The sequence below is a fragment of the Octopus bimaculoides genome, chromosome 17 (assembly GCF_001194135.2).
Source record: "Octopus bimaculoides isolate UCB-OBI-ISO-001 chromosome 17, ASM119413v2, whole genome shotgun sequence".
NCBI classification, from domain to species: Eukaryota; Metazoa; Mollusca; class Cephalopoda; order Octopoda; family Octopodidae; genus Octopus; species Octopus bimaculoides.
Window position 1 is genome coordinate 5,814,551 of NC_068997.1, and position 27,530 is coordinate 5,842,080.

Below are 27,530 nucleotides of genomic sequence, written 5' to 3' on the forward strand. Positions count from 1 at the left end.
TATATATATATATATATATATATATATATATATATATACATATATATATATATATATGCCTTCATGCATACTTATGTGTGTGTATATATATATATATATATATATATATATGTATGTAGAAACATGTCAGTCATCATTGAAGTTGATAGACGACCTTATGCGAGGGTGTGTGTATGTATATATATGTGTGTGTTATCAATTTCAGCAATAAATATGTCCAACTTTAGAACAGTCTCAAACATTAATAACCTATATTGATTATTTCCAGTGTAACATTATGGTTTTGCTTTTAAAGATGTGTGTGTGTGTGTCTCTCTCTCTGCATGTGTGTATGGGATGATATTGGTTGTCTCTGTGCTGTGTGTGGTTGATCTACTTTCTATATATTTATGTGTGAGTATGTATGTGTGAATGGTTATATTGTGTGCGTAGTGATGATGTCGATATGTCTGCATTGTGTATGTGGTTGGTCTACTTATTACATATGTGATGTATGTGCATGTATGTATATGTGACTGGCTATATTGTGTATATGTGCTTGTGGTTTATATACCGTCTGTGTAAGTGGTTGATTTCCTTACTGTGTATGTATGCGTATATGTGTTTCTCACATGTATGTATGTAGATTTATCTGTATATGAATTCTTGAATCCTTGTGTGTGTGTGTGTGTGTGTGTGTTTGTCTATATTGGTTTGTGGGCATGAATCTATGTGTAAGTGTTGTTGTTTAACCCCAGGTCATCTTACTCTGACCAAACTGACCTTTAATTGATTAAAGCATTCCCACCACGACCATACTATGTTAGTTTTCAGGCAATGAATCTTGTATATTATCCACTACATTGATAAAAATCGATAACTTGGGTGTTGCTTGAGGTGAGCAAATGAATTTAACTGTTATTTCTAGCAAGCCAAATGACCACATAGACATTCATTGGTTCATTTGTTGTATCTGTGTATATGTATATACAGATAGATGCCACCACTACTACTACTACTCCTACTACAATACTGGATGTTGTGGATAATATCCAAGCTTTATTGGTGGTGGTGAACAATCTGTTTTTATTCCCACCCCCACTTCAACACAGATGCACCTTCAGACTTTACTGGCTAATCCCTTACACTCCCATCCACCCATCACATTTCTCCATCATCTCCATCTTCCATCCCACCACTTCCTGTTTCTTGTCTTTGCTCACATACTTATTTTATCCCTCCTACCTTTGCTTACTATATTCCCCCCCCCCCGCTCCACCATACCACTACAGACTTGCTCTTTTTTTCCTTTCTTCTCCTCAAACTTGTTATATGTTTACATATCATTATATTAAGAAGGTGGTGAGCTGGTACAATTGTTAGTGCACTGGGCAAAAAATGCTTAGTCGTATTTCGTCTGTCTTAACGTTCTGAGTTAAAATTCTGCCGAGATTGATTTTGCCTTTGAGTACCATTTATGCACTGGAATTGATATAATTGACTAGCCCCACCCCCTCCAAATTTCAAGCCTTGTGCCTATAGTAGAAAGGATGATTATTAAGGTGGTGAGCTGGCAGTAGCGTTAGTACACTGGGAAAAAGGCTTAGCCACATTTCGTCCATCTTTCTTTTGAGTTCAAATTCTGCTGAGGTCAGCTTTGCCTTTCGTCCTTTTGGGGTTGATAAAATAAGTACCAGCTGAGTACTGGGGTTAATGAATCGTCACCCTCTTTCCCCCCAAATTACTGGCCTTGTGCCAAAATTTGAAACCACTATTATTATCAAGGTGTCCAGCTGGCGGAATTGTTAGCATGTCAGGTAAAATGCGTAGTGGCATTTCGTCATTTTTACATTCTGAGTTCAAATTTCACTGAGGTTAGCTTTGCCTTTCATCCTTTTAGGAGTATTGGAGTTGATCTAATCAACTTACCCTCTCTCCCCTGAAATTGCTGGCCTTGTGCCGAAATTTGAAAATTTATCCTTTAAAGTGATAGTGTCTCCCTTTGATTGATGTAAACCCCCTGATATTGTCCTCCATGTCTTGGGCAGCCCTTGTGGCCAATAAAAGAAATCATCATCATCATCATCATCATTATTATTATTATTATTGATGAATATGAAAGATGAGCAGAATTGCTAGTGTTGGGAAAACACCTTGTATTTCTTGCAGCCATTTACATTTTGAGATCAAATCTTGCCAAGGTCAATTTTGCCTTTCATCTTTCCAGGGTCCATAGAATAAAGTATCAGTCAAGTATTGGGGTTGATGTAATCAATTTGACCCCTCCCCTCAAAATTGCTGGCCTTGTGCCAAAATTTGAAACCATAATTCTTCTTCTTCTTCTTCTTCTTCTTCTTCTTCTTCTTCTTCTTCTTCTTCTTCTTCTTCTTCTTCTTCTTCTTCTTCTTTATTGATGAAGGTGGTAGATTGGCTGGTTGATGTTAGAGTATCAGAAAAACAAAACAAAAAAAAACCTTGTGATATTTGTTCAGACACTTTATGTTCTGAGTTCAAATCCTACAAAAGTCAAATTTATCTTTCATCCTTTCAGAGTCAGTAAAATAGAGTACCAATTAAGTACTGCTGAGGAGAGGGGGATCAATGGAATCATTTAACTCCTTTTCCCTAAAATTACAGGCCTTGTGTGTAAGTCAGAAACCATTATCTTTATTATTATTATTATTATTATTATTATTATTATTATTATTATAGACAGCACACAGTATCCAATATTGTGATGTTGTTGATTGAAGATATTATGTCTACTGGGGGTTTGTACTGTCTGTCAAATCACAACAAGGACCTCAGACTGACAGTACTTTATGCAATATGTGTGCAGTTCCAAGTAATGTTGATTCTTGCAATACACCTAGATTGTAGGATATTTCTAAAGTTTCCAGATGTTTCTTCAGCTTGGGTGGTATTGAACCCAATGCTCTGATGACAACAAGGACACCCTTTATGTTTGACTGTCATAGCTGCCACATTTTGGTAATCTCAATTCTCAAGTCTCCATATTCATCATTCTATTTTCTTTCTTTCATAATAATGTTGATCTCTTGGCACTGACATACTGATTATTAGGAACTCTTGTTTGTCCTTCCTAAAGGTTACTATATCTGGCCTTTGGTGTTCTAACACCTTGTCCTAGAGGATTTTTGCTTTTCTCTTTTTGTCCATTACCTTTTCCCTTGTATATTGGTAACAAGCACCCGTTACTTAATATCCATACTTCCGGCATAGTATCCAGTGAAGGTTTTGGGCTACCTTGACGTGTCTGCACTTGTACTCTTTCTGTGCAAGACTATCACAAGCACTAGCAATGTGAGTCACACTTTTGATCCTCTTCCCACACATTCTGCAGAGGCTTATTGCACTTGTGTGCTATATCCCCCTTTTCACTGAGTTGGTAATCAATGCCTGATCCTGGGCAGCAATGATTAGGCTTTCAGTTTTCTTTTTGAAGTCACCCTTGCTGAGCCACCTCCATGATGCTTTCTGGTCTTTTAAGTTGTTACTTTTTTTGTTATTTAAGATGGTGAGCTGGCAGAATGGTTAGCATGCTGGGCAAAATGCTTAGTGGTATTTCATTCGTTGTTATATTCTGAGTTCAAATTCTGCTGAGGTCGACTTTGCCTTTAATCCTTTTGGGGTCAAATGAAGTACCAGTGAAACAGTGGGGTTGATGCAATTGACTACTCCCCTCCTTCAAAATTTCAGGCCTTGTGCTTAAGTAGAAAGGATTATTATTATTGTAGTGACCTGGTAGAATCATTAGGGCATTGGAGGAAAACTATTTTGCAGTATTTGTTTGGTTCTTTACATTGAGTTCAAATCTCATTGAAGGCAAGCTGAGGGCAAGGGTTGATCAAATTAAGTATCAGTCAAATACTGGGGGGTCATTCTAATCCACCAACCCCTTCCTTTTGAATTTTAAGCCCCTTACCGAACTATATTAGAAACACTTTATTGGTGAAGTGAAGAAATGGCAGAGATAGATATGTTGGACTACATACTTCATAGGAATTAGTTCTGTAGTTTTAAGGTTCACCTTTCTGGATGTTGTGGTAGTGCCAGTAGTTGAGTACCAGTTATGTACTGGAGAAATTTTTGTTTTTGGCTTTGTTAAAAATAAAGGGGGCAGCATCCACAACCCTTTATGGAACTTCCATGAGTGATGTGAGAGAGAGGGGAAGGGGGGGGTTATGTTCAGACTAAAGATATGAACTTTGCTAAAGACACTTGAGGACCATGTGGTGGTGTTAAACTGGTTGAACCATGGTCCTGAACTTGGTAATGTATAGGCTATATAGTGGTGTTAAACTGGGTGACCCAAAAGCCATGTGGTAGTCTTAAACTGGGTTACCCAATGTCCATGTGATAGTATTAGAGTGGGTGACAAATTAAATCTACCCCACCAAGAGCAGAACCGCTCCTTCTGATGGGTTCCCATGCAATTTCTATCTATCAAATCCTATTGTCAAGGTTTTGACCAACCCAAAGCTATGATAGAAGATACTTGCCCAAGATGCTATACAGTAGTATTGAACAAACTGTATAGTTATATAATGAATTTCTTAACTACATAGCCATGCCTGTACTCCAAATCAATTAAATTGGTAGCACTAGTTCCCCACCATCACCTTCTGAAAAATGTTGGTCTTTGAGGTGAAAATTAATAATTATTTTTAGTATAATTAATATATTCCTTTGAGATGAAAATTAGAAATGATTATTGATATAATTGGTAAGGCGGTGAGCTGGCATGATCATTAGCATGCTGGACAAAATGCTTAGCAGTATTTCTTCTGGCTTTTATTTTCTGAATTCAAATTCTGCTGAGGACAACTTTGCCTATCATTCTTCTGAAGAAATAAAATAAGTATCAGTTGAGCACTAGGGCCAGCATAATTGACAAGCCCCCTCTCCCCAAATTTCAGGCCTTGTACCTAAAGTAGGAAGAATATATTGCTTTGACTGGGTTTCGATTTGAGGTGGGAGTGGTCAATATCATTTCACTTTAGTATTTCTTTTATTCTTTTGCAAGTATATATCTTTTGAAGTGTGGCCATACTAGGGTACTAATTTTCAGATACTTTCCTCCTTCCCTTCTACCTGTCTTGGAGGTCCTGGAAAGGGTTACGGGTATGGCACTCCTTCTTGATTTAAAAATCAAAGTGTTTATAATTTTTTGCAGAGAAGTGGTATAGTCGATTCTGTGAACTTCAGTACTTGACTGATCCTTTTATCAACCTGGATGGGCAAAAGAGGATTCAGACTTACTCAGCAACATTGCTATGGATTCTGCCTGTCATTGATGATAGTGATAGCAATATTAATAATGATTATCATTTAATCACAATTATTAATAGTAATGATAATTATTATTGATAATCATAAATTGGCAATAGGTTTAAAGACTGTAAAAAAATATATTAACATATCATAATAGTTTAATGTCCACTATTTCATGCTTGCATGGGTCAGATAGAATTCACTGAGGCAGATTTTCTATGACCAGATGCCTTTCCTGTTACCAACCTGCACCTGTTTCCATACAAGGTAATAATTTCTCATGGCTAGACATGTTTTGCATGGAAAACTGGAAACAAATATCGCTTGTATGATGGTGAGGCTTGTTTAAACCATCACATGATGTCAAGACTTGGGTACATATGTGTGCATGCACATACACACGTTTATGCCACAGGCTTCTTTCAGTTTTTGTCTAACAATCCACTCACATAGTTTTAGTTGGCTTAAGGCTATAATAGAAGACACTTGCCCAAAGTGCTGGGCAGTGGAACTGAACCCAAGACCGCATGGTTGGGAAGCAAGCTTTTCAACCACACAGCTATGCTTGTATTAAATTATTACAGAAATTAAAATAACATGAAAAGAAAAACAAAAAAATATTAAAAAAAAAAAGCCAAACCAATCAAACCCCCACACTGTGTCGACAATTTTAGAATTTAGTATCTCCGATGGAATTCTTGGAAGATCAATGAGTTATATCGTAATTGTAGTATGACTAGCATCGTCTGACAATCAATAAATAAGAAAACTTGGAAATGTGAGAGGAAGAAGAATTTAACATTGTTATAGAACTGGTTTTCTGTGAATGATAGGATTGATAGAGCGAAGACAGAACGCCTTGTGGTATTTGTTATTTCTTGTGTTGTGTTCTCATTTCAAACCCCTTCCTGTGTAAATAAAATAAAGAACCTGTCAACTATTAGTGGATGGAGTGGCAATATCAACTAAACCATAACTCTCTCCTACAATCTTGTGGGTTTATAAAAGAAATTTTTTTTTTTTTAGAAATAGCAATTTTATTAACACTGTATTAAATTGTTATTTGGCAATGATTCTGTGTGAGGATAGTTACAGGATGGGCAGGATGAAAAGTAAACTTGCTGTTGTGAAGATCTGAACTCAGTGCAAAGACCCAGAACAAATATAGCTAAGCATTTTCTCCCCCTAACATTCTAATGATTCTGCCTGCTCTTATTAATAATGGTTTCTGATCTAGGCACAAGGCCTGCACTTTTAAGGGTTGGGAGTTAGTCGAATCTAATGATCACAAAACTCAACTAGCACTTTATTTTATCAACCCCAAAATGATGAAAGGCAAAGTTGGCCACAGTGTAATTTGAACTCAGAACACAATAAGCTGGAACAAATGCTGTTAGGCATTTTGTCTGATGCTCTAACAATTGTGCCAGCTCACTGACTTACAAATAATAATAATGATATCCTGTTTAATGCTAGTGATGCAAAAAAATACATTCAGTATTATTTACATTTGATGAATATTTGTCCTCATCTTGTTTGTTGTTAACACAACGTTTCGGCTGATATACCCTCTGGCCTTCATCAGGTGTCTTGGGGGAAATTTTGAACCTGGGTTCTCATTCCTAAGGTATTTTTTGATGTTATTATTATTATTCAGGTCACTGCTTGGAATCGAACTCAGAATGTTGGGGTTAGTAGCCAGCGCTCTTAACGCCAAGATTCCAAGTTCAGTTCCAAGCAGTGACCTGAATAATAATAATAATAATAATAATATCAAAAAATACCTTAGGAATGAGAACCCAGGTTCGAAATTTCCCCAAGACACCTGATGAAGGCTTGAGGGTATATCAGCCGAAACGTGTTAACAAGAAACAAGATGAGGACAAATATTCATCTAATGTAAATAATGTACATAATTCTTCATCTCTTAAATATAGAACTGTACATTCAGTATATTCTGTAAAGTGGTTGGTGTTAGGAAGGACATCTAGTTAGAAGAATTATGCCAGAGTGGAATGTTAGAGTATAATGTAGATTCTGCAAACTGCAAAATAGAGTACTTGTTTAGAAAGCTAGCAGCAGAGAACTTCTCGTGGCATGGCACGGCTTTTCTTGTGACAGAGGCAGGTTTAACTCAAGCATTCACATTATTCTGTCAAAAGTAATGCTTATTTATTCACATGGTTTAAAATTAATCAGGCATTATTTTGTAGCTTTGAGATTCAGATGAAGTAACTCTTAATTTTTAGAATGATATTGTAGTGTTGGTTTGAGAGGCTAGGTCTGGCCAGTTTGAATATAAAACAGGTAAAATATTTTGGCTGGATATGGCTGGTTTAAATGCTAAAGGGTTAAATATACTCAGTACATAATGGTGATAGAAGAGCATCCATTCAGAATAATGCATGTGTAGCCAAAAATAATGCCAAGAATAATGCATGTGTAGCATGTAGACTCAGTAAATCACAAAATTGGTTACCTGTCTAGAAGGTTAGTAATATAGAGGGGAGAGTCTAGTCTTCAGTGCCAGCTCACATTGATGATAGCAAGAGCATCCACTTAGAGAAACTGTGCCAATAATGATGCATGTGTAGCATGTAGACACATTAAATCACAAATTTGGCTACTAGTCTTGGAGAGCAGTAATATAGAGGGGACAGTCTAGTCTTCCTGACATAGTACTGCTTCTCAAGTGTCTGGACTACTTGGCCATGCCTGATTGTGAGTTCAGATCTTGTTCAGGATGCTCAATCATTGTCATTGTTTGTTGTTGTTTTGCTACAAGTCAACCCTGATGAAACAGATTTATGACAAAATATATTCCAACCATGATCATCCTGTCTATGTTGTTCAACATAGTGTGCTCCAGACTGCATTATTTACTGTGACCCTATTTCAAGACATTAGAGTGTAATTTACAGAGATTTGGCTGCTATTTCTAGCAGGTAAATTAACACTATACTTCCTCTTCCTCATGTTGTATGTTTTCAGTTGCAGTCTCAATACTTCAGTAGCCTCTTTCTCTTCTAGTTTCTGGAAAAGTATTGGTGCATGGAGAGAGATGATAGTTTAGCTGATGATCATCTGGGAATGCTTACAGGAAATAGATTGTCATAGTGTGTGTGTGTGTGTGCGCGCGTGTGTGCAGTAAATTAGTATCTCCCATTAGATCAGTTCCTTCAGACTGAAGCTAAACACCAGCTCCTTATCAACCTGTTTGAGGTTACCGATAGAGTAACCTACATTTATTTATATCTGGTAGTCAGAATTCAGTTTGACGAGGGTGATGGTGATCACACACAAACACACATACACATGCATATATATACACATATACATGAATACATACATGCATGTATATGTGCATGCACATGTGCATATATATACATACAGATCATTTTTCATGGTAAGAATTATTTTTACATACAATATGGAGCAATACAATTTGTTTTATTTATCTATAAACACCTCAACTGTGTGTATCTTAGTATCTTACTCATCTGTAATATATATTTTACATCCATCTATACAAGCACTGTCAGTTAATATATTCTATATCTATAGTACAGTGTGTGTGTATATACATACATACATTCATTCATACATGCACACGTACACACACACACATAGTCCTGTCTCATTCTTATATGCTAAAACTTTAATCTTTCAAGCTACAATCTGAAGAAACTACTAAATGGCAAACCTGTTAATGTGTACCATCTTTGTCATTGCTTTAATGTTCTACTTTACCATTCTTGTAGGGTCTGATGGAATTTGTGGCATATTTTCTACAGCTGGATATCCTTCCTGCCACCTTTTCTAGTTTCAAGCAAGGTAATGTTTTTCCTATGGCTAGTCATGACAGTGATGCTCATTTACAATCACCACATGGTGTCAAGAAATGAACACACACTCACACACATACACATATATGGTGGGTTCCTTTCAGTTTCTGTCTAACTTCACTCCAAGGCTTTGAGTAATTTGGAGCTAATGTAGAAGACACTTGCCCAAGACTACATGGTTGGGAAGCAAGCTTCTTAACCACATAGGACAAACAAACAAGAGAAACAGTACTCAATACATAAGAGTAAATACTTTTTATTTTTTTAATTAGCAGAAAGTTACAAAAGGACAGAGAGTTTCATGCATGCCACTTATGTATATGTATGTGTGTGTGTGTGTTTATGAATGTGTATAGACACAAGCATAGAAATTGTTTCCCAACCATGTGATCTTGGGTTCAGTCTCACTATGCAGCACCTTGAGCAAGTGTCTTCTACTATAGCCTTGGGTTGACCAGTACCTTGTGAATGGATTTGGTACATGGAAACTGAAGGATGCCTGTCATGTATGTGTGTGTGTGTGTGTGTGTGTGTGTGTGTGTCTATGTGTAGCTTTATCTTAATATCACATGTTAGTTGTAAATGAGCAGTTATCTGTGAAAAAAATGCCTGACCACGGAAGTATTACCTTATTTGGAAACAAGTGAGGGTTGATGGCAGGAAGGGCATCTGGCTGTAGAAAAATCTGCCTCAACAAATTCTGTTTGACCCCTCCAAGCATGGAACAGTGGACACTAAAATGATGAATGCACACACACACACACACACACACACACACACACACACACACACATGCATGCATGACTGTGTGTATACATGTCCATAGCAGTTGTTAAAAAGTAATATTTAAATCTCTATTGTGTTGGACCTGATTCTAGTTGAGATTGATTGTGTAATCAATGTTGATGTTTATTTATGATAAAACAATGTTTAGTGAAAACATTCAGAGCTGTACAGCAATGAGAAACATTGGGCTTTTGTTATTTTGGGTTTGGTTCAGGAGTGAACTTGATTCTTTTCTACCTGTGTACCACCACCACCACCACCATTACTACTACTACTACCACCATCACTATCAACACCATCACCATGACTACTGTCATCAACAGCAGCACCATTATCATCAGCATAATACCATAACACTCCAACTACCACCATCACACCACTGCTACTTCCACTATTTTCATGAACACCACCACAATAACAATGATACTATTATCACTAACCCACCACCACCTCCACCAGAAGAATATGAACAACAGCAGCAATTCACACCATCAAACAGGCATAGGGGACTCTCAAATCACACCCTTCTGTCTTTCAAAATAAAGAAGGATGCATTATATAATGTAGTGCTGGGTATACATTGCCTGAACAAAAAAAAATTATAGATGATAGACACTACTTGAATGCCTTTGATTTGAGCTGACCTGGGGCTAAGCAGCATTAGTAGTGTCACCATCATCACTACCAATATTACCAAATGAACTCTATTTCATTCAAATATTTAAAATTATAGGTTGCAATTTAAGGGAAATTTTTGCTGATATTTCTTGCAAGATGAGTAGAGATAGACTGGATTATATATATATATATATATATATAGATAGATAGAGAGAGAGAGAGAGAGAGAGAGAGAGAGAGTAACAATTTTTTTTCATAGACTCAATCTATTATTTTGCTTGTGTGGAGACCCCAAAATCTTAAATGGACCATAGGCGTCATATGGTCTGTGGTTGAAAACCACTGGACTATATAGTATCATCTTCAACTAGACTGGACAGTAGAGATAGTGTGGTATGTCCACAGTGTCACTGCATCACAGTTGACTGACTCATGTAGTATTGTCCTCAAATAGATTGGACAGTAGAGAGACACTGTCTTGTTGTACTATGCTCAAACTGTACCAAGTCCTGACTATCACCTTGTACCATGGCAATTCACTACTGTGTGTCAAACTGTGTAATATTGTGAACAAGACAAAAATTTGGCATACATGGAATAATAGACCTGTGGATCAACCCTAGTCATTCAGTCACCTGTCTATGTGACATTGGTCTGTGGTATCAGTCTATGACATCGGTCTGCTAGATCACAGCTCACCCAGTGTTACACAACACTACTATGACCAGTACCACCTGTTACTTTATTGTTAAATACTAATGATTGGCAATGAAATGAATAATTAGTTTTTATCCGAATGTGTGTGTGTGTATGTGTGTGTTATAAAGTATATTTTGAAGCAGAATGGTTGTAACATTAAAGTATTTATGTACTGACAAGTTGTGGACTTGATTATAGTATCAACATAATACTTATTCTAAATGAAAAACAAGAACAGGCCACATTCTGAATGAAAAACAATAACAACAAAAGTAGGCTACATTCCTTTACTTTAAGACTGAATGGTTAGTGGCTTGGGGAGGTACTCATTTATCCATAAAAGAAACCAATTCTGCTCCCACAAATCCATCATCCCATTGTCAGATAAATTTATAAAACATTGATTTAAAATATCAAATGCACATACCTCCTTCTCTCTTTTCATAATTTCAGATTCTTTTCACAAGCCCCTTTGTATGACATGTCAGTATGTTGAACATCTGTTGTCTGTGACACAATTAGAAACAAGAATTGTTGTCTTTGAAGTTTGATATTCTTTGTTTGTTAGTGTTTTCATGTGCAGCAGATGCTCAAAAAGTAAGTTTGCCTCTTACACCAACAAAAGCAGCATACATGAGGTTGCTTAACATCCTACAAAATAGCAGTTAAAATCTTTCTTAAATCATACTCTCACCATTTGAAACCTGTTCTATGCCAACCCTGCAATAAGACTGCTTTATAGTTCTGCTCCCTGATTGTGTCTTTCCTGCAGGTATTGACCAGCAACAGTTTGAATGGAACATTAATAGCATTAACCACACCAGTCTCAGAGGGTCTTTTAGGCTTATAGGCACTGCTCCTTCCCCTAGACTCAACAACTAAAATGGAAATTAAAAAAAAAACAAGATCTCTCATTTCATCATTTGAACACACACACACACACACACAACACTGTTGACCTACCTAATCACCCAATACAGATACATGGCAAGGGGTCAGATTAGCAGATGCAAGTTATGGAAGCTCATTGTGTGTGTATGTGTACACACACACACACATACAAGGATAATAGTGACTTTTGAAATTTTGTCGGACTTTGGCGAAACTTCAAAATTGTCATCTTGATTGTGTAAATACATTTGATCTTTAGTGAAATGTATTCACTTATCCTTCAATAACTAAAACTAGCATAATACATATATATGCCCCCCCCCCACACACACGAGTGTGTGTATATATAATTTTTATGTTTACTTTTCATACTGGTATAGGTTAGATACTGCTCTCTTAGATGAATTGGAGGACTAAATCTAACTCTTAAATTCCATTTTTGGCATGGTTTTCTATGACTGGAGGACCTTCCCAACATCACCCACTTTGCATGGTATTGTTGGGTACATTTTATCATGCTATCAGCACTAGAGAGGGTGTAATTTTCGTGACATAACTAAAAGTTTCTCTTGACCATATGTTGTCTCTGCTTGTAGGGTTATGAAGGCCTTTTAGCCTTGTTGAGGACATGACAGCTCTCCCTCCCTCTCTCCCCTGTCCCCCCTCCTTCTACTCCCCCCTATCTCTCTCTCTCTATATATATATATATATATACACATATATCTTCTGCAACATATATTGAGCACTCCTTTTTCATTTGTACAATATTTAGCAGTGTATCAACAGAAGATATACATGCCAGCAAGAAAATAAGTATGTTGTGCAAAAATACAATACCTTTGTGGTATTTTTCTTTCTGTCTTACACACATGGTGCAGGAGTGGCTGTGTGGTAAGTAGCTTGCTTACCAACCACATGGTTCTGGGTTCATTCCCACTGCATGGCACCTTGGGTAAGTGTCTTCTACTATAGCCTCGGGCCGACCAAAGCTTTGTGAGTGGATTTGGTAGACGGAAACTGAAAGAGGCCCGTTGTATATATGTATATATATGTATGTGTGTGTATAAGTTTGTGTGTCTGTGTTTGTACCCCTAACATCGCTTGACAACCGATGCTGGTGTGTTTACGTCTCCGTAACTTAGCGGTTCGGCAAAATAAACTGATAGAATAAGTACTAGGCTTCCAAAGAATAAGTCCTGGGGTCGATTTGCTCGACTAAAGGTGGTGCTCCAGCATGGCCGCAGTCAAATGACTGAAACAAGTAAAAGAGTTAAAGAGTAATTACTTTCTTGTTACTTTTACCATCAAAAACAATGCACCAGCAATTGGCCTGTTGGAAATCTATGACCAATGCCATGATGGTTCATAAATGCACATGGTATAAAATAGTTATGATATTGATGGTGATGATGATGATGATGATGATGATGGTGATATAGCAGTGTTGATTGTCATATTGACAATGGTACTGATGGTGATGACAATGATCCCTTAATAATCCTGTAGGAATTAATGTCTTTGATTAATGATAGTGGATTATTTCTTTTATCCCTCTTTACTGGATCATCTCATTGGAAATCTAAACTGTTGGTTGCATGTGTGTGTGCGTGTAGTGATTGTGGGTTCACATTAGTTTGAATTGCAATTAACTGAATAAACTAAAAATATTAAAAAAAGGACTCAATACTAAGGGGTGGAGTAAATTTACATTATTTATTATTCAGTGTTGGTAGTTGTTATGCAGTTTCTCCTTATCTATTCAGGCAACTCAGGAAATGAAACTGACTAATGACTCATATAGATTCAACTTTAAATTATATATATCATAATGCAAGAGTTGTAAAATGTATTGGTTTCAAATTTTGGCACAAGGCCAGCAATTTTGGGGGAGGGGTAAATCAATTACATCAACCCCCAGTGTTCAACTGGCACTTACTTTATCAAACCTGAAAGGATGAAAGGCAAAGTTGACCTCAGCAAAATTTGCGCTCAGGACGTAAAAATAGATGAAATGCAGCTAAGCGTTTTATCCTGCCTGCTAATGGTTCTGCCAGCTTGCTATCCTAAAGTTGTAAAAATATATTTGACATAGTGCAAACATTATTTGATATAAAACTCAATGCATTCAGGAGAGTGAATAGATTTATTTATTATATCAAAAGTTCATAGTCTACTCTGAATTTTACGCTGGTCTGGGTAGGTCACAACAGTCAAGAACAACCCAGCCCGAGGTGAAACGCCCTCTCTTTGTTTCTGTTTCTCTCTCTCTTTCGTTATGAGTGTGTATAGATATCAATGTTTGTTTTTACATCAAGTTGTTATAGAGACAGTTTAACATTAAGCTGAAAAATTTCACGAAACTTTTTTATAGAGTACATGTGTGTTAAACCTTTATAAGAAAACTTTGCAGTTTTGACCTGCTAGACTTTGGGATATATACATACATATATATATATATACATATATATATATATATATATATACACATACCCACAGTTTATATATATATATATATATATATATATATATATATATATATATATACAGGAAGAATAGTTAGTGGGCTGTTATGTAGACGTTTGTATGTGTGTATATATATGTAAATACGTATATATGTAGGTAAATGGATATGAATGTAAACAGATAGGCATACGGATAGATAGGTACATAGATAATATGAACAGACAAGCACATACAACAAACACTATCAATAACAAATATATATAGACACCTGTTTTTCAAAAAAAGTGCAATTTTGTAACATTTATGTGGTTATGTAAATAGGATGGCTGTTCCAGATATCCTGACTTTCTATGAAGTACTGAATTTCTTCATTAATACTGTTATGTCTGATGTTCACTTATATTTACTTACGTTTACTACTTTCATATTAATATGAAAGTGAATTAAGGCAGTGAGCAGGCAGAATTATCAGTATGCTGGGCAAAATGCTTAGTGACATACGCTCTGAGTTCAAATTCTGCCGAGGTCAGTTTTGCCTTTCATCTTTTTGGGGTCAATAAAATAAGTACCAGTTGAGCATGGGAGTTGATGTAATCAATTGGCACCCTTCCTAAAATTATGAGCCTTGTGCCAAAATTTGAAACCATATTAGTTGGTGAATTGGTAAAAATTGTTACAGCAGTATTTATTCTAGCTCTTTACATTGTGACTTGAAATTTCACTGTCATTTTTGCCTTTCAACTTTGCAGGGTTGATAGAACAAAGTCCAGGATGGTGGGTTGTCTAAATTATCGGAAGCATTGAACAAACTGTGTTTTGGCGGTTATTCTGGCTCTTTTACATTCTGAATTAAAATCTCACTGAGGTAACCTTTGCCCTTCATCTTTTGCTATTATTAATCTCTCGACATTACTGTCTTGAGTCTTAGGACTCACAGGGCTGATTACTCAGTTCCCATGGTATGTAAGTGACAAAGAACACAATATTTTCACTGAATGGTGCACCAGTTTATTAAAGGGTTACTCATTTGTAGCTGACCTGGTTGGAGCAATGTAAAGTGAAGTGTTTTACTCATGAACACAATGTACTGCCCTGTCCAGGAATCAAAACCTCAATCTTTCAATTGTGAGTGCAGCACTCTAATCATTAGGTCATGCCTTCATCCTTCCAAAGTTGATAAGATAAAGTCCAGGGCGGTGTGTCGTCTAAATTGTCAGTGTTGGACAAAGTGTGTTGTGGTATTTATTCTGAATTTTTACATTCTGAGTTCAAATCCCACAGAAGTCATCTTTGCCCTTCATCCTTCCTAAGTCGATAAAATAATGACCCATCCAGAATGATTGGTTATCTGAATTGTCAAAACATTGGTCAAAGTGTGTTGTGGTATTCATTCTGGGCCTTTACATTCTGAATTCAAATCTTGCAGATTCAGGGAACTTCACTGTATTTAGCCTAGCCAACAAAATGGTGGCTTGTAAAAAATTGCAGAGAGAAGGCAACAGAGGAAATAGCCTTTGTATATTGTCTTAGTGTTTGTCACCAAAACAACTCAAGGGATGTTCATTAACTTGATGGTGCAAAAAATATTAGTGATATTTCTGGCAGCTAATTAATCTGAGATGTTTTCAAGCAGACACACTTGCACCTTCCTTGTTTTAATTTGGATTACATAATGCCTATATCTCTGTAAGAATATGGTTGCACCTTCAGAAGACCATTCACTTGACTTCCTGTTGTAAAACTGCCTTTGTTTGCTTTTATTGGTGATATGACCATTTTAAGTGTTGTTAGCAAGTCAAAGACAGCTAACCAGTTCTAGAATTGTATTGGTAGAAGTAGCTCTAAAAATCAATAATTTAAAAGCCAAGTAATAATTGTTCATCACTCGAATTCTTTGAAAATACACATACACAAACCATTTTAAGAATTTAACTGCCTATTGTCACAGATTCTTATCTTGGATGTGATGGCAGAGATACATTTAGACAAATGCACTAATTAGCAGCATAGACAGTAACATGATTTAAACTTTACTTTATTTACAAATGTTTGGTTAGTGATACAAATAAACTGCTACTTTTCAAAGCATATATTGTAATAGTTCTGTTCCAAAGGTGTGACACTAGGACAGTAACAGAAATACCAACTGAAAGAAATTAATGCTAGACAAAGATGAATGTCTCTTATATATGGTGGACTTATAGAAATAGTTTAACAAGATCTGACTAGCCTGAAGGCAGTATTGGTCACCAATGTCTGCTTTGGTTTTTTTCACTGCATGCCCCTTGCTAATACCAACCACTTTACAGTATGTACTGGGTGCTTTTTTTTTTTTTTTGTGCCACCAGCAATAGTAGGTTTGCCAAGTAACTTGCAAGATAGGAAAGAGAGAAAAACCTCCTCAACTAAGTAGGGTGGAAGATGGATGTGTTTGAAATGAGAGAGAGGCAGTTTTATGTTAGGGACAAGCAGAGGTGTATTGCAATAGAGAAGGTGCATGGCTATCCTGCATTACATAAGGGTAGGTAGCAATAACTAGGAAGAAAATAAGGTGGTAGTGATGAGGTGCCAGAGCAAACCCTGTGAGCAAGTGATGGTGTGGTCAGTGGATCAGTAGGTGATGATGTTCAACAGCTGTTTCATATATTAATTGATGTGTATCTTCAAGAGCATGTGTTCATAAGTGTGTGTCATCATCATCATCATCATCATCATCGTTTAACGTCCACTTTCCATGACAGCATGGGTTAGATGATTTGACTGACGACTGGTGAAATCGGATGGCAACACCAGGCTCAAGTCTGATTTGGCAGAGTTTCTACAGCTGGATGCCCTTCCTAAAGCCAACCACTCAGAGAGTGTAGTGGGTGCTTTTACGTGTCACCCGCACGAAGGCCAGTCAGGCGGTACTGGCAATGGCCACGCTCAAAATGGTGTATTTTATGTGCCACCTGCACAGGAGCTAGTCCAGGGGCACTGGCAACAATCTCGCTCGAAAATCCTACGAAGGCCAGTCAGGCGGTACTGGCAACGGCCATGTGTGTGTTAAAGGGCATATGCTTATAAGGGGAAGGTGTATAGGTATGTTAAATGTATGTGTTTGTGTGCATATATATATGTGTGTGTTGGGTTATCCCATAAATAATGTGGGTTTTTTTAATACTTCTTTTACTTTTTAAAATTAAGATAAAGTTCTTTTTTAATCTAAAATATAGTTTCCTTCATTTTCTACAATGCTCTTCCATCAATGTGGTAGACTTGCAAGGCCCCTCTTCCAAAATTCACTTGTCCATGACAAAAAATACTCCTCTGGTACTGTTCTGACCTTGTCTACAGAATTCATAGTTTTTCTGTCCAAATGATTTTGAAGACTACAGAATAAAGGATAATCAGATGGAGCAATGTATGGCGAACATGGTGGGTGGGGCATCATTTCCCATTCAAACTGCTCCAGCCTTTGGAATGTGATCCTCACTGTATGTGGCCGAACATTATCCTGATGGAAGAATATCTTTCATCTTGAAACCAAAGATGGTCGTTTTTCTTCTAGTGTTGACTTATGCTGCTCAAGCAGTAGGACTCCTTTGTTATCATTTGGTTTGCGTTTTAAACATTCAAAGTGAACTAAACCTTTCATATCCCATCAAACAGTTAACAACACTTTATGTGGGTGAAGTCTTTTTTTTAGCCTGGGGTACTGGACTACAAGCCCTGGGATAGGTAGTGGGTTGTCAGTTTCATGTCACAGGATGAGGGAAATACTATGAGAGAGCAAGGCAGAACTGGTCCCTGCAGAGGGATCTGCATGGCTACTCACATCTTGTATAGAAAAAAAAAATGGATGGGGAGAAGAGAAAATGACCAGTAGGAGCTGCAAGACACAGATAATGGTGCCCAGATGGCCCCACAAGGCACAAGCTGGGTAGAAATGGATGTGTGGGTGGATGGTTTGTAAGATTGTGTGGGGAGTGCAGACTGCAAAAGGGGTAGGACTGAACGAGCTTCTTTCAATTTCATCTATCAGATCCAGTCACAAAGCTTTGGTCAACCTGTGTAGTTGGAAAGAGAACTTCTTAACTAGACAGTCATGCCAGCAGTTTTGCCAGGAACAACATAAGTATGGGTATGGGCATATTAAAGGAAGTGGTTATATATAGAAAGTAAGTTAAAGGGTGTGTGTGTATATATATATAAGTATGTTTGTAGGTATGTATATATATATATATATATATATATATATACATATATATATATATATATACACATACACATATATATATATATATGTCGATGTATTAAAGGGAGTGTGGAATATATAACAGACATAGATGTGTTAATGAGTGTATATAAATATGTATATATATTTTGGGTGTGTGTATGTGTGCGTTTGATTGTCATAGCAACAATAAAGCACACTAGTAGGTGTATATAGAAACACTTCAGAGTTGAAGAGTAATAACTAAGTGGACGGAGTGGTGGTGGCAGCGGAGATGCCGGTATTGTCTTTTAATTACTTCTAAGCTGTAGCTTCAAACCCACTCTGAGTAGTTTGATATGTTTGTGGGCAGAGCATAAGTTTTGAAGCACTATCAACTTTATCTTTGCATTTAGCTGATGTTGAGGCTTTCAGCTGTTGCTGGATGAAAGCCCCAACATCTCATCGTTAGTTGCACACTTGACTGTCTACAATGCCCAATTATGGACTGGCTGAAGTTCTCCAGTGGTCAGGTGATTGATTACTCCTGTTATTGGCATTGGTCTTAGAGATGAATTATTTTAAAAAGTGTTTTCCTGGGCACAAACATGGTTGTGTGGCTAAGAAGTTTATCCTTAAAGCTGTATCAAACTTGGGTTTGATCCTACTGCATGACACTTGGACAGACAGGGATCTTCTACTGTAACTTTGTATTGACTAAAGCTTTGAGAGTCTTTGTAGATGGAAAGCTGTATGGAAGCTTGCTAGAGAGATAATTCTTGTTTTTGACTGATGATCTTAATCTGTAGACTGGTTTAACCACACAGCCTGGCATTTCATGTATGGAAACTGTACTGAAGACTATTGGATATGTGTGTGCGTGTGTATATATGCATATTTGTCTCCGCATATGTGTGTGTATGTGTGTATACATGTGTGTGTTTGACATGGGGTAACAGAAAATAGTGTACCTTTTTGGTATTTAGTACCATCCTGATTTACTTAAGTTAACTTGACTTTTCATCTCTCATGAATGGCCGTGCATTGTGTCCTTGAGGAAAGCGGTGGAGGTGGTGATAGTTAACTGTGTGATGGGCTTTGTGTCCCATCCAGTGAATAAACATATACTCTCTGTATCGCCTGAGTATTCTAGAAACTGGGGTAATCTCTGAAATAATGGAATAAGATGGACTTTGTTTTTTTGTTACACTAAGAAGACTAGAATAGTTCTGTGCTTGATTACCTCTAATTAGAAATTTTAAGAACTTTGTAATAGGTAAGAAGAAGTAAATAAAAAGATAATGTGTATTCTGTGCATCTTATTCCTTAATTTCAAATTCAAACTTCTAATAATTCAAACTACCAAATATTATTAAGAAATTATCTCTCTTGTATTAACTGTTTGTGAGGGGAAACCACATAATGTGGTAGTTCTGCTCACTCCACAGCTAGTTGTATTGTGTTATGGCATTGGAATAATGGGAGAGTGGCAAAAATAAGGATCCTGTGTTTGTTTTCATTGTGATAAATTTTTGGATGTATAAATTCATTGTAAATTCATTAACCGAAACTAATTTTCATCATCATTGTTTCTATAATCATTGCTTTAACATCCACTTTTCCATGCTTGCATGCAGCAGATGAGATTCTTCATTGGTGTAGAATTTCCTCTGGCTGGATGCTCTTTCTGTTGAAAACCATGTCTCCTGTTTTCATGTGAGCTAATATTTTCTCTGTCGAGTCTGGACATGGTTTCACAGAAGTTTGCAAGCAATAACACTTCTTGTATGATGGTGATATTTGTTTACAATTAACATATGGTGTCAAGACAAAGATGCACATACATGCACTCATGCACACACACACACACACACACACACACACACACACATGACTAGCTTCTTTTTAGTTTCTGTTTACCAAATTCACTCACAAGTCTTTGGCCTGCACTGATGGTGTAATCAAAGATAGTTGCTCAAGGTGCAGTGCAGTAGAACTAAACCCCAAACCATATCATTGCAAACTAAACTTCTTAACCATGCAGCCATAGTTCTATTCTGTATGATACAATCTAGTCTTAATTTTTAAATCTAATAATACAATTCAGATGGGACAAGGTTGAAGTCTGGAGCTGTCAATGTAACAATATCCTCAGTTGACTACAGAAGTTAATTTTTAAGATTTTAACGTTTGGTATGACAGATTTGACCTTAAATATGACACGCTTAAAGTAGTTTGTGATTTATTTAAAGTGTAATTTTTTATTGCTGTAATTCATGCGACCTAAAGTTGTGTTGCTGTGTTTGTAGTGTGTCCCTTGTGTAATAACTGTCCCATTGAGAATGATCAACGAGCCCATCCATTTGTTTAAGTGAACTGATTTACTAATTGAATTATCATGTAAGAGATTCTCCCCCCCCCTCTCTCTCTCACACACACACACACACACACACACACACACACACACACACACACACACACACACACACACACACACACAGTGATATATGCTTGGCTATGTAGTTAAGAAGTTTCTTTACCAACCACATGATTTTCAGGTTCAATACCACTGCATGGCATTTTAGGCTTGTGTCTTCTACTGTAGCCTCAGGCTCACCAAAGCCCTGTGAGTGGATTCGGTTGATGGAAACTAAAAGAAGCCCATTGTGTATATATGTGTGTGTTTTTGGTTCCTTGTCTCAATATCAATGGTTGTAAATTAGCTTCACTCTCATAGAAACTGTGCCTTTCATGTCTAATCTTCTGTAAAATTGTTACATTACTTGGAAACAGATGAGGGTTGGTGATAGGAAGGGCATCCAAGCATAGAAAATTTACTCCAACAAATTCTGTCTGACCCATGCAAGGATGGAAAAGTGGATGTTAAAGTGATGATGATGATATCTATATCTTATATATATATATATATATATATATATATATAGTTGGTATTTTGGGTTTCATTCTCAGTTGAGATAGTACCTACACTCTTGATATCTAGCTGATGTAAGAATTAAGTGTACTTATACTACCTAACAAAATACTTGAGGCAAATTTGAACTCAAGTTCTGAGGGTTGGTATTTGTAATGCTGAGTCTAAATCCTTCTTTGTATGTGAGTGGAGGGGGGTGTATTTTTATGGATTGGTGAAAGAGGGACTTCTTGTGACTCGTTTGGCCTATGTCCACTTCATGGAAGAAGGAGAAGACATCAAATGGTGTTCCTATGTCCCTTTTGGTTATAGGACTTAGCAGAAATAGTCTAAAGAAGTTGGTACTGATATTTGTATTTTAAATCCAAGAAGAATTTTGAAATTGTCATTAGCAAGTCTAGTGGCTATAGCAGAATTAGTAATAGTGAGGTGGACAGGACTGTGAAGGTTGAGGTAGGTCTTTTTCTCTACAGCCAAGCCCTTATCAAGTGTTTTCAAGTACTACACAAAGAGGAAGGTGAAGGTGGTGACAGAAGTGCTGCATTTCTGTAAATTTTCTGAAAATATGGTTCAGCTAAATGAGTTCCATCCTGAACATGCAGTTGTAGGTCAGAAACTAGAAGAGGTTTTTGGAGAGGGTACATATCCGTGATAACCACTGTAATCTGAGATCTGTTGGATGTTGTGGTTGGCCCTGTGTAGCTGTCCCTCTCTTGAGGTACATTGTATATTTTTTGTTATTTCATTTCATATTCATTCAAGCATGGAGAAACAAACTTAAAATTAATAGTGGTGGTGTTTTTCCCCCCCATCCAATCATCATCATAATTATCATTGTCATCATCATCATTTAACATCCATGTTCTGTGCTGACATGGGTTGTACAACTTGACAGGTCCAAGGACTGTATCATGTTCTAATGTCTACTTTAGCATGGTTTCTACAGTTGGATACTCTTTCTATTGCCAACCACTTTACAGTGAGTACTGGGTGGGTTTTTTTTTTAGCACCAGCACTCGTGAGTTCACTGTGCAGCCTGCAAGACTAAATTCCCATTCAACTGAGTGGGGCTATAGAAGATTAGGAGTCAGCTTTGTAAGAAGTGAAAGTATGAGAGAAGTGACCATAATAGATTTGGTTTCTTGCTGTAGATAAAATATATACTAGTTGAGTACTGGGGTTAATGTAATCGACTCACTCTTCTCCTCAAAATGAAAGGTTTAATCCACTTTGAACTTTTAAATCAAAACCGAACGATAACAAAGGAGGTCTACTGCTTGAGCAGCTTAAATCAGCACTAAAAGAAAAACGACCATCTTTGGTTTCAAGATGAAAGGTGTTCTTCCATCAGGATAATGCTCAGCCACATACAGCGAGGAAGACATTCCAAAGGCTGGAGCAGTCTGAATGGGAAACAATGCTCCCACCCACATATTTGCCAGACATTGCCCCATCTGATTATCATTTATTCCACAGTCTTCAAAATCATATGGATGGAAAATATATGAAACCTGTAGACGAGATCAGAACAGTATTGGAGGAGTATTTTTCATCATGGACAAATGAATTTTGAAAGACGAGTCTTGCAAGTCTACCAGATAGATGGAAGAGTATTGTAGAAAAGGAAGAATATATTTTAAATTAAAAAAGAACTTTGTTTATCTTAATTTTAAAAAGTAAAAGAAGTATAAAAAACCAGTATTATTTATGGGAGAACCCAATATATATATATATATATATATATATATATTTGTTAATAAGGGTAGAAATTGATATTAATCAATTAAAACCAGTGGTCTAGCATATTAAAAAAATCCGAAGATTAAAATTATATTACATACAAAAATAAGAGGAATGACCATCAAAAGTGGACTCCTATATGCTAGAAATAGATGCCGAATCATCTAACTACGAAGAAATATGTTCTCAGTAAAAAAATTAGCAACACAAGACTGTAAAAGGGCAAGACAAATGAAAAAATACTAAAAAAAACGATTAACCTACGTACCATGGTTTTATCTGTTAAAATTTACGTAAGTAAATATATATATATATATATATATGCACACATACATACACACACACACACACACACACACACACACACACACACACACATATATTTATAAAGACTTGTAAGATGTAATTTTAGGAAGATTTTGCTGCTATATCTAGAAGGTTGAGTGACAATGTGGAGACTTCTGTCACTTGTCTTGTTGTGTCATATATGACACACTGCACAAAATGATTAAAATAAGATGTCAGAGGTGAGAGAAGCCCAAGGCATTTTTAAGTAATTAAAGTTTTCTGTCACTCAAAACTGACACTGACCAATGAGCGACTAACAGAACTAATTTTATTACTGTTTTGTTGTCATGGCAGTGGATGATACAAACACAAACTGAACAGCCTATTTTATTGTAAACGTATTGGGTGCATAAAAAAAAAAAAACTTGCACATTTTGTAGATTCACCATTTTTGATAAATATTTCTGCAGCAAATGTACAGTGAGCACCATTTTGAATCATGATAGTTACTAAAAGAAAAAAATGGTTATACATGAGCTATATGATGACCCCATTACCACCTCCCTAACCTTACTAGTGCCACAACTGCACATAAAATATGGTGTTTTGTTTTTTCTGTTGCACCCTTTATTTCTTCACGTGTTTACAAAATTATCAACAAAACAGTATGGTGGCTTGTGAAGAGATAAATGTATAGATTTATGTCCATATGTATTTTAACTTGCAGCAAAAAAGTCCCATGAGGGTCTTTTTGGTTACTTGCAATGAGAATTGAACTGACTGGTTTCCCCCTTTTTTTATGGAAATAAGTTTATGCCCAAGAACAATTAATTTACATAAAGGTATGGGGGGTTGATAGCTTAAGTGTGGGTGATGAACTCAGAGCTGGTTTTGAATACACTGAGGGTTAGGATGTAGTGATGGTTATGAGGGTTTTGAGGGTTATGAACATAGGATTATCACTGTAATGTGGGGTTATAAATATAGCTTAAGTTATGAATATAGTATCATTACTATCCACGTTTGCATGTTAGAATGGGTTGGATGGATTTCAGTATCTCGTTAGTTTGAGTCCTTTGTAATCAAAGCAAGAGAAAAATCAAGCATCTCCAAGCGTTACTCATGGAAACCCTACAAAAGCATATTCATCCTGACCACTGAAGGTAAAGTGTCCTTTTCCAGTTGTCCCCGTCCAATCTCAAAGCACATCGCTCTCATCTGCCTTTCAATAAATTCAGTGGGAGACTGCATTTCCTTCTCCATCTTTAGTTTCCTTTTCAAGTGGAACTTGAAAAAAGCTGATGAGAACCCTGGCCAAGGACAAAGTTGTCTGTTTTCTATTCAGCCATTTCAATCTGATTTCCCACACAACATTTTTTTGTCAAAGTCATCAGATATATGAAAACTGCCTGTCCTTCTAGGCCATAAAAAGGTGGCTGGACAATTTTCACAATTGATTCAGCTGACAACTGGATTTGTCCTACACATGATAACAGCTATTCAACATAATACCACAAGCCAGCAATGCTTGGGCACTGATATTTGAATAATAATAGTCATTCATCAGTAAAATCAATTCTAGATTATCAGAGACAGGTGATATATATGGCCTGGTTAATCAAAAGTACTTCTGACCTCACATATATTTACTTACACTGTAAAATTATGCACCATGAATTTGCAGGATATGCATACATACTCACAAGCAGTTACATGCATATGCACATATATATATATATATATATACATAGTGTCTCTTTCTCACTCATAGATGCATACATATATAAACATATTTCTGTCAACTACTAGAGGCGATGATATCCACTTATCTCTCCCACCTCAAACTTGCTGGCCAGTTTCATTCCTAAATTTGAAACCATTATTATCATAATGGTAGAATTGCTAGTATTGCATTATGTCTTTTAGATGTTTAGTTTGAACATGTGAAGGTCTGAGTTCAAATCTGCTGGAATTCATTTTTGTGTTTCATCCATCTAGATCTCATGAAATAAGTATTCATTCTACATTTGAGATTTCTGGTAATTATTCTTATAATTATTTTAATTGGACATTTGTCTTGAGTTTATGTGAACAAATTTATAACAGCCAAACAAAAAGATGTTTTTATGTTAATATTTCTTTTCTAATAACTATTACAAAGCTTGTTTATATTCCAAAGAGCGCATGCTGTTCTATCACATTTGAAGGAATAGCAAAGAATATCTAACTCTTTTGTTACCATATTTCTGTTGAAATATACTGCTTGTGTTTCAGTTAATTTTGAAAACAATCATGAACTTTGTAAATTAAGTTTGCCTTCATTAATCTGGTGTTTGGAACATAGATTTTTTTTTCAAAGGTTTTAATTTAGATCAAATTAAAATGGGAAGTTCCTTACATAGAACCAAGGGTGGTCTCAGGTGGGTTGTTTATCAAGGATCAAAGAATGGAATTCTACTAAACCCTTTTGGTACCAGCCAGCCTGATAATGCCCTTGATTTCATAATGCAAACTTCCTGTTTTAAAATGATCTAAATTAAAACCTTCCATCAAAATTTCATGTTAATTTATGTTCCAAATACCAGCTTAACTCCTTTGTTACCATATTTTTTTTTTTACTGAAATACACTGCCTTTGTTTTAGTTGATTTTGAAAATTTGTTAAAATGACTGTCATTGTTTAGCTAGGATTTAGAACATAAATTAACATGGACTTTTGGTGGAAGGTTTTCTTTTAGATCACTTTAACCCTTTAGCATTTAAACTGGTCATATCCAGCACAAAATATTCTACCTGTTTTACATTCAAACTGACTAGATCCAGCCTTTCACACTCAGCCTAAAATATCATTCTAAAAATAAACATTCGCAGCATTGATAATGCATGATTAATTCAAAACTGTGAATAAATAAGCATTACACTTGACAGAGTAAACTAAATGCTAAAGGGTCAAAACATGGAATTTGTATCATAGCTCCTAGGCCAGTCTCAGGTGGGTTGATATCAAAAGGGTTAATAAGGACAGTTATTTTACTAAATTCTTCATTATTTCAACATTAATTGAAACGAAGGCACTGTATTTCAATATATATTCTGATAAAGAGTAAATAATGACAGTTACACCCTTCTCTATCCTTTAACTAACTCCTCCTCATGCTGATTCTTCCCGCCCTCACTCTTCCTTCTCATACCATCCCTCAAACTGCCATTTTTCTATATATGTAATATTGTCTCAATAGATTCCACTGAAATTAGATAAATAACCTTCGAACAGATAGTCAGCAGCGCCGCCTGGCTAGGGCTTGGCTGCTCTGCATTGACAAGGGGCAACACCCTGAAACTAGTCTGCAGATGCCAAACCAGCAGGGGGACACTGCTGACCTCCCCTGTTCGAAGGTTATAAAGGACACAGGTTTCGTGTGTCACATAGCTAGCTAGAGGCGATGGCTTCTTGGAGCTAATTCACGGCAGCTTTCGTCCTAATTTTGGGACTGCCATGTTGGCTTGGCGATAACTATTAATTGTCTCAATGTTTTTACCAGTTCTATTTTTGAAGAATTTGAAAGACAATCCGACAGTAATACATTCTTTCTGAAGTTGTGTAGTTTTATTTATTTGTTTATTTCAAATACTTGCCGGTCTAATACTGGGGTCAGTTTGATCGACTAATCTCTCCCCTCTCTCCCTTATGCTTATGTTAGAAATTATTGGAATTGTGTGAAAGAAAGGAGGGGAAGGGTGGAATTTTGAGTGAGGGTATTGTGTGTGATGAGTGAGAGGAAAAGCATGAGTTAATATTG

The 27,530-nt window shown here is 36.4% G+C and overlaps 1 protein-coding gene across 6 annotated transcripts in view; it reads left to right on the top strand.

Annotated features, from left to right (window-relative positions):
* LOC106868966 (uncharacterized) overlaps positions 1-27,530 on the top strand; it is a 184,839-nt gene that overhangs the window by 68,552 nt on the left and 88,757 nt on the right. For 2 of the 6 annotated variants that reach the window (XM_052973867.1, XM_052973866.1), the window contains exons 2-3: positions 9,036-9,108; positions 15,326-15,441. The exons of 2 other annotated variants lie outside the window; for them this stretch is intronic. The gene's annotated coding sequence lies outside the window, so the exon portion shown is untranslated. The remainder of the gene's footprint in view (positions 1-9,035; positions 9,109-15,325; positions 15,442-27,530) is intronic. 2 more of the 6 variants (XM_014914442.2, XM_014914443.2) reach the window with 1 other exon arrangement.